The sequence below is a fragment of the Danio rerio genome, chromosome 8 (assembly GCF_052040795.2).
Source record: "Danio rerio strain M-AB ecotype USA chromosome 8, GRCz13ab, whole genome shotgun sequence".
NCBI lineage: Eukaryota > Metazoa > Chordata > Actinopteri > Cypriniformes > Danionidae > Danio > Danio rerio.
Window position 1 is genome coordinate 46,629,475 of NC_141028.1, and position 7,655 is coordinate 46,637,129.

Consider the following 7,655-nt stretch of genomic DNA (forward strand, 5'->3'; position numbering starts at 1 on the left):
TCATTTGATTTTAACATTGTATAATATGTAATGTTACATTTTTTTATATTATTATTTTTACTTTTTCTTCTTCTTATTATTATTATTATTATTATTACTATTATTAAGCTGTTAAAGAGGAATATACAGAGCTTTTAAAAGATTAAAAGAGACAGTGTTGAAACGAAAGGTTGTGCCCTTTAGTATCAAAGGACTGATACATATCAATGCACAGCAATACTATCAGCCACCAGCACTGCAATTATCACACTGTTCAGTCTCTATTGAACAGTGTGTGTGTGCGTGTGTGTGTGTGTGTGTGTGTGTGTGTGTGTGTGTGTGTGTGTGTGTGTGTGTGTGTTATTGTGGTATCGAATATATTGAGTAACTCGAGGTCTCACATCTAGACTGCATGGAGTGGACCCACACACACACAATTGTACAGCTATCTTTATGAGGACTACCTATCGACTGCAAATTCTATCCCTCTACTCAACCCAACACTGATAAAACATTCTGCAGTTTTACATTTTCAAAATATTTCATTCTTTGTGTTTTATGAGCTGTTTTCCACATGAGGGACAAAGAAATGACACCAATGTCAAATATTACTGGTTTTTCTATGTGTGGAGTTAATTTGGTCCCCACAATGCGATAAATGCAAGATACTCTTACATACACACACACACACACACACACATTCAGACATGATCAGATTTGAGGTGATGTGCTGACGCAAACACTGCTCTCTGACGCCCTCTGATTCACACTCACTTAAAAAGCTGCTGCTGCCAGGCCATTTTATCCTCACCCGCTCTATGTAATACAGATGAATCTATACACACACACACACCAGCTTGACAAAATACACTGAGCCTCTGTTATGGATAGCACTGCTATCATAAACATCTACTTTGACTTCCTTTCTCTAATCACTTAAAACTTCTGTTCTGTTTTACCCTCAGATGTTGCTTTATCAATAGCCTATGAGACGTTGTAGGTTTTTATTTTAACAATGAAATATCAGTGAAAACATTTCTGGCTTTTTCAGATTTCTTGGAATATCTTTTAAGTTTGAGAAATCTCTTTAAGACCCCAGGGGTGACACAAATGAGATTATTAAGAGGTTTTTTGTTTTTTTTCTCAGTGGAAAAGTCAGAAGATTTAAGGAAGTCCCATCCCCTGTCTTTATTCTTTCTAACATCCTAATTGGGTTGCATGCCTTTCTGCTGTTATGTCGTAATGGAGTTGAAATCCTGCATATAAATCAATTTAGTCCAGTGTTGGGCAATAGCTGTTATCTACACTTAAAAGCAGTAATGTTGCTCGTTTAATGGGTGAGTTCACCCAGTTTATGAAAATTCTGTTATTAATAGTGCCATTCCAAACCCTTGAGACCATCGAATTAAGATGTTTTAGATGAAATCTAATTCTCTAAACACTTTACATGAGTTCTCTCATCCTCCATAGACAAGGTTCCCGACTCCTCAAAACAGACCATATGCCTTCAGTTGAAAGGCATTGACCTTTGTACGCATTTACATGTAAAACAAAAATAATGACCTTATTCAACAGATACTTTTCCCCAGTGTCACTATATTGTGCACATTAATGAGCACTGTGAAATGATGTGATACTGTGTTATAGGCCCAATCCCAATTCTACCCCTTAGCCCTTCCCCTTACCTACCCCTCTTTTTGCTGTTGTTTTTGGTGTGTTTAAATAGGTAAATGTGGCCACTGTGTAAATGCGCAGTTACGATCTTATTGCCATATTAGATCATTATGATAACATAATATTTGTCTTCAGTGATTTCTTAAAGATAAATACCAAAAAAATAAAGCAAATGGAATGACCACAGCAGTCGCGATCGTCTGATCTCATATGATGACATATGGTGATGTTTGCAGGTGCTGTCCCATTTCTTACTTACATTTCTACTTTTAAGGTGTGACCAAGCACTATATGTGAATGAGCCCCCTATACTGACACTGATCAGAGCAAAACTGATGAACAGAGTCGCTATTAAGTAGCTTGTAGTTTTATGTGCCCACAAAAGTATTTACATAGCTTAATAATAGTCTCAGGGGGGTTGGAATGACATGAGGGTAAGTAATTAGGGAAACCTACCGTGTGTAGGCCCTATTGCAGGGGTGGCCAACCCTGTTCCAGATTTCAGTTGCTACCCATATCAAACACACCTGTACCAATTAATTAGGACCTGAACACCACGTGATAATTACAGGCAGGTGTGTTTAATATGGGTTGCAACTGAAATCTGCACGAAGGTGGCTCTCCAGGAACAGGGTTGGCCACCCCTGCCCTATTGAAATTGTTCCGTTTCTTATTATTGTCCGGAATTAAACATGCCAAAACCTACAAAAAAGTCTCTTGGATTGAAATCTCAAACCCAACAGGAAGTCAGGTATTTTTAACTAACCTGTGCCATTTCCAAAACGTATTTTAACAAACTCCTCATAGGGATTTTATCCGATCAACACCAAAATTGGGTTTTGCTATCTAAAGGCCTTGGCGATGTTAAATTGTGAAGATTTAGAGTTTTCGTCGAAGGACATGTCCTTGGCAGCCTCGCAAACTTTGACGATTCGCCACAAAACAGGAAGTTGTTATAACTCAGGCACATATTGTCAGATCTGCCTCAAAATTCACACGTTTGATAACAGTCCTGACCTGAACACGTTTACATGCTGATATCCAGACACATTTATAGCGCCACCTGCTGGCAAAAGGAAATTTCATGTTTTACAATATAACAAACTCCTCCCACAAATTTTATTGTATCAGCACCAAATTTAGGTGGTATTATCTGAAAGCTCTAGTAATAATATATTGAGAAGATTTAGAGTTTTCGGCAAAGGGCATGTCCATGGCGGCATGACAAACCTCAGTGTTTATCCATGGAACAGGAAGTACTTGTAACTCAACCACACAATGTCCGATCTGCCTGAAACTTCATGGTTGATAAACGTCCTCTCCTGAAGACATCAACATGCCAACATTGAGTCACAGTCATAGCGCCACCTGCTGAGAGAAGGAATTTTGGCTTTTAACTCAACCAAACAATGTCTGACCTGCCTGAAAAATTGCTTGCTTTATATAAGATTCCTCTCCTGAAGTCATCTACCTGTCAACATTGAGTCACAGTTATAGTGCCACCTGCTGACAAGAGGAAGTTTGGCATAAATCTGTGATTTTATTTTTTTATCAGCTTGAATTTTTATTGTCCGATGTTCTCTGTCATCCTGAGGCCACGTGTCACGTTCGGTGAGGGGAAAAAGGGAGCGAGGACCCAAGCGCAGAGTAAATAGGATTTTATTAAATAATAAAAAGAAAATAAAATGCAAAATAAACTACCCCGAGGGGGAAAACATAAATCAAAAAGGCAAAAACAAACTTGACTGGGCAAGGCATGACTGGAGTGGACACGGCAAGACAGGGAAAGATCGATGACATGTGATGACGAACTCGCACAGGACAGCAGACATGAGGGGTTTGTAAACTGTAGGAAATTAACACACAAACAGATGAACATAATTAACTAATAATAGGTTAACAAGAAGGGTGGGACTAGACAATAGACGGGAGAGCGCATGACACAGAGAGACAACACAAGCTATGCGCTCACATAAAACCAGACTAGAACACGCAGCCAATGAGAACTCAATAACTGCGTGTTCATGACAACACAAGCAACAATGAAGCACACAACAAAAGCACGTGACCACAATGTAAACACATAGCCACATGCTTTGACAACAGATGCAAGACACGAGCACACGATGAAGGAAAACACTCACCGTGCGCTCACACACCAGCGTGCATGCTTTATCCCAGCACCGACCAAAACCGAAACCAACTAGACTGAGACGCTGGGAATGAAACACCACGCTGCAGACAGATGAAAACACAAAAACGAGTACAAGAGCGCGCTCGTCCAGAGACAGAAACAGGACCAGACAGAGCTAGTGTCCGAGCTCTGCCACCAAAACAAGAATTTACAAGACCAGAGTGGCAGAACCCTGACACCACGGGGCAATGGTGAGCCCGGGTGCAAGGTTCCTTTCACCGCTGCTTGCAGCTTTAATTAGTAATGTTATTTTAATTTATTATTTATTTTTATTTTGGTGAACAAACACTTTTACCCTAAATCAGTTAGTCTATTGGTTAAATTGTTTTCGCACTTCCAAAATCATAAGACTTTTTTGTTCAGCCACTAAACATAAATGAAGATATTTTAATCATGTTTGAAAGATTTATGTTCCTATAGGTCTATTTACTTAAAACTCAGGCTCTCTATAAATAGAGAGTTTGGAAAATAAATGTTTATAAATCAAGCTGTTTTTTTTTTTTTTTCAAGAGACATGATACATTTTTTTGGGGATTTTTATTGTATTATTTATTTATTTATTTATTTATTTTATTTATTTATTTTTTTTTTTTTTGATGTAGACATTAGTTTTAGACTAACTTAGCTCTCTGCAACTCTCACATTGTCGCTCACTGAAGCTAAGCAGGGCTGCGCCTGGTCAGTACCTGTATGGGAGACCACATGGAAAAGCTAAGTTGTTGCCGGAAGTGGTGTGAGGCCAGCAGGCATCTGTGTAGGCCCTAAAGCCCCAGTAAGCTGAAGGGGACTCTATACTGCTCAGTTAGCACCATCTTTTGAATGAGACGTTAAATCGAGGTCCAGACTCTTTGGTCGTTAATAATCCCAGGATGTCCTTCAAAAATAAGTAGGGGTTTAACTCCAGCATCCTGGCCAAATTTGCCCACTGGCCTCCTAACTATCCCCATATTATAATTGGCATCATCACTCTCCTCTCCACCAATCAGCTGGTGTGGTGTGTGGTCTAGAGCAATATGGCTGCCGTCGCATCATCCAGATGGCTGCTGCACCCTGGTGATGGATGAGGAGATTCCCCCCAAAAATGTGTAAAGCACTTTGAGTGTCCAAAAAAGAGCTGTAGAAATGTAAGGAATAATTATTTTTATTATTTACATAATAACGTTGATAAACATTTGGACTTTTGAATGTAAAGCATGTAAAGTGTTTGACTTTCACTGTTAAATGTTTCTTTATGAATGATATGAGTTCAATGTGTTCATCATGCACATTTAAAAAAGTGTCCTTCAAGCTGTATAGGAGTACAGAAATCTGTCAGATTTCTGGTTCATTTCAATGAAATGTCATATTAAAATAATCTCTGCTTTAGTCTCTTTGTTTGCTCTCCACTAGCTTTCCAACCACATATTAAACTGTTGGTCAAATTAATCTATTTCAAAATGTTGCAAAGTATCAACAAAATTATGATGTTCTGTGGATTATCGGTGCTAGGATTTCTGTGGGTCAGGTTTGACCCACATACAGCTACTTGCATGGTTAAAGGCAGCTGCAAAGATTTAAAATAAAAAACTTTTCAGATGCATTTTGTTTGGCTAGATTCTCAGTTTCTCTCTAAGGGTATTTGCATTTACATTCATGCTTTTGGCAGACACTTTTATCCAAAGAAACTTAATACAACATTGAAAGCATACTTTTTTTATTATTCATTCAGTTTGCTGGGAATCAAACTCGTGATTCTGGCATTGCTATAAACTTGCTCTATTTTTTCAGTTTCTTTAAACAGAAAATGTGCTTCTGTTTAGAACAAAATAATACACATTAGTTACTAAAACACTAATAATGATTTTCACTGCAACAGAAAATTATTTTAAGTAATTTGAAGATTGTTATTTTTATTTAAGAGTATACACTATACAATTTTTAAGATCTCTTACAAGATTTTATTGTTATAATTTTTTTATAGAGCAGCTTTGGCCAATCAATCCTGCTAGAGCCAGTTTGACCAACACTACATTAACTGCAGCATTTTTTAAAACCCCAGTACTAAACCTAAATCCATGACTAAATATAAATACTTTAATATAATAAATAATTACTAATCAGGTAAAGAGTTGGAAAACAGCCCTCTCGTCCATTTATGGGAACTCTTATTACTTTCCTGCAGAGACTTAACGTAAACATTCAAAGGTAAGACATATTACCAAACTAACAGTACTGTTTAAATGTGACCAGTGAACATTCATGCTACAATTTATCATGAAAATTCTCATATGTAAATATATACACATTTTTAATTCTAATGGTGGGACGATATATGTAAATGACCAAGAATGTGACTGCAAAACACATTCATTTCTAGTAGCCCTGACAGCTAAACTAACTTATAAATCACTGGGATTAATCTTAGCACTGGAGCAGGCTAACTGCAAAGAATAAATATCCATGGTAACTAAATTTAGCTTAATTTAGCTGACTAAATTCAGCCAAAATAGCATGAAAATCCCATTTTAATCCTTCATATTGCTTTTGTTGACTCCTATTTTCAACCATTGTTGATTTGGTTATTATATGGTATGATGAAAATCATCTTTTCTACATAAGCTGTTGGGACATAACAGTGTCCACTATCATATTGAGGTGCTATAAAGACAGTAAGTCTCTTTTTTAAATTTTCTGACTTTAAGACAGGATCATAATCCCTCCCATTTTGAGACACACATTAACATGACATAGGAGTGTGGTTTCCCTTCCCACCGAATTGATTGACAGCCGCGTATTAACATATTAACAAGACAGGATGTACACAAAGCAAATGGGATTAAAAACTCTTTTGAGCTCGCTGTGATCATTAATCATTATCTAATGTGATCAAGAATGAGTTTTACTAGTTTAAAACGTTTTTAAAACAGTGCATGTTTGTAATGAATTACAGTGTTTACTTCAGCTTTACTTATCACCACAGTATCATGTCAGTACAATTCTAAAACAAAACGCTTTAATCCTGGTTTGTGGACTTTAAATCAGGTTTATTTTGCACATTAACATAAAGGATATATATAAGTTAAACGTCTGCGCTGTGTGTGTGTCTGGGTGTGTATGTGCACACTCACACTCAGGGCCCTATCATACACCCGGCGCAGTGTGGTGCAAGGTGTGGCGCTATAGTCTTTTGGTAGTTTCAGCTTGGCGCAAGAGTCGTTTTGAGGCGTTGAGCTACGCTGTTTAAATAGCAAATGCATTAGTGCTCATTTGTGCGCCCATAGGCGTTCTGGTCTAAAAAGGAAGGCATTCTGAGGCGGACCGCTGGCGCGTTGCTATTTTGAGAAACTATAATAGATTTTTCATTAGACCAAAACTAACCCGGTCTAAACTCCGGCCCAGAGTTGCGCCTCGCTTACACACTGCTTAATACGCACAAGAGAGCAATAGGCAAATATCTTTACATATGAAAAAAATTAAATATTAAGGATGTAGATAGGATATAATAAGAATAGATATAGAATATAAATATAAAGGATTAAAATATTACAAAACATATTATTTTCTAGCCTATATAAATGTGAAAAATCACTGCTTTTATTTCTTCTTTATCTCGGGAGGCTTTTTCAGTTCATTCATAACAATTTGCTTTTGTATAATGTTATTATTATTAGCAGTATTATTTATTATATCCATATTTATATTTGTTTTATTAAAAACAAGCTTAGATTTGCCCACCTGTCAGGTTTTAGACCATATGGGGCACAGCATGTGTTTTAGGATATAACTCAGGTTTTTGAGCAAATTTTGCTATTATTATTCATTTATTCGT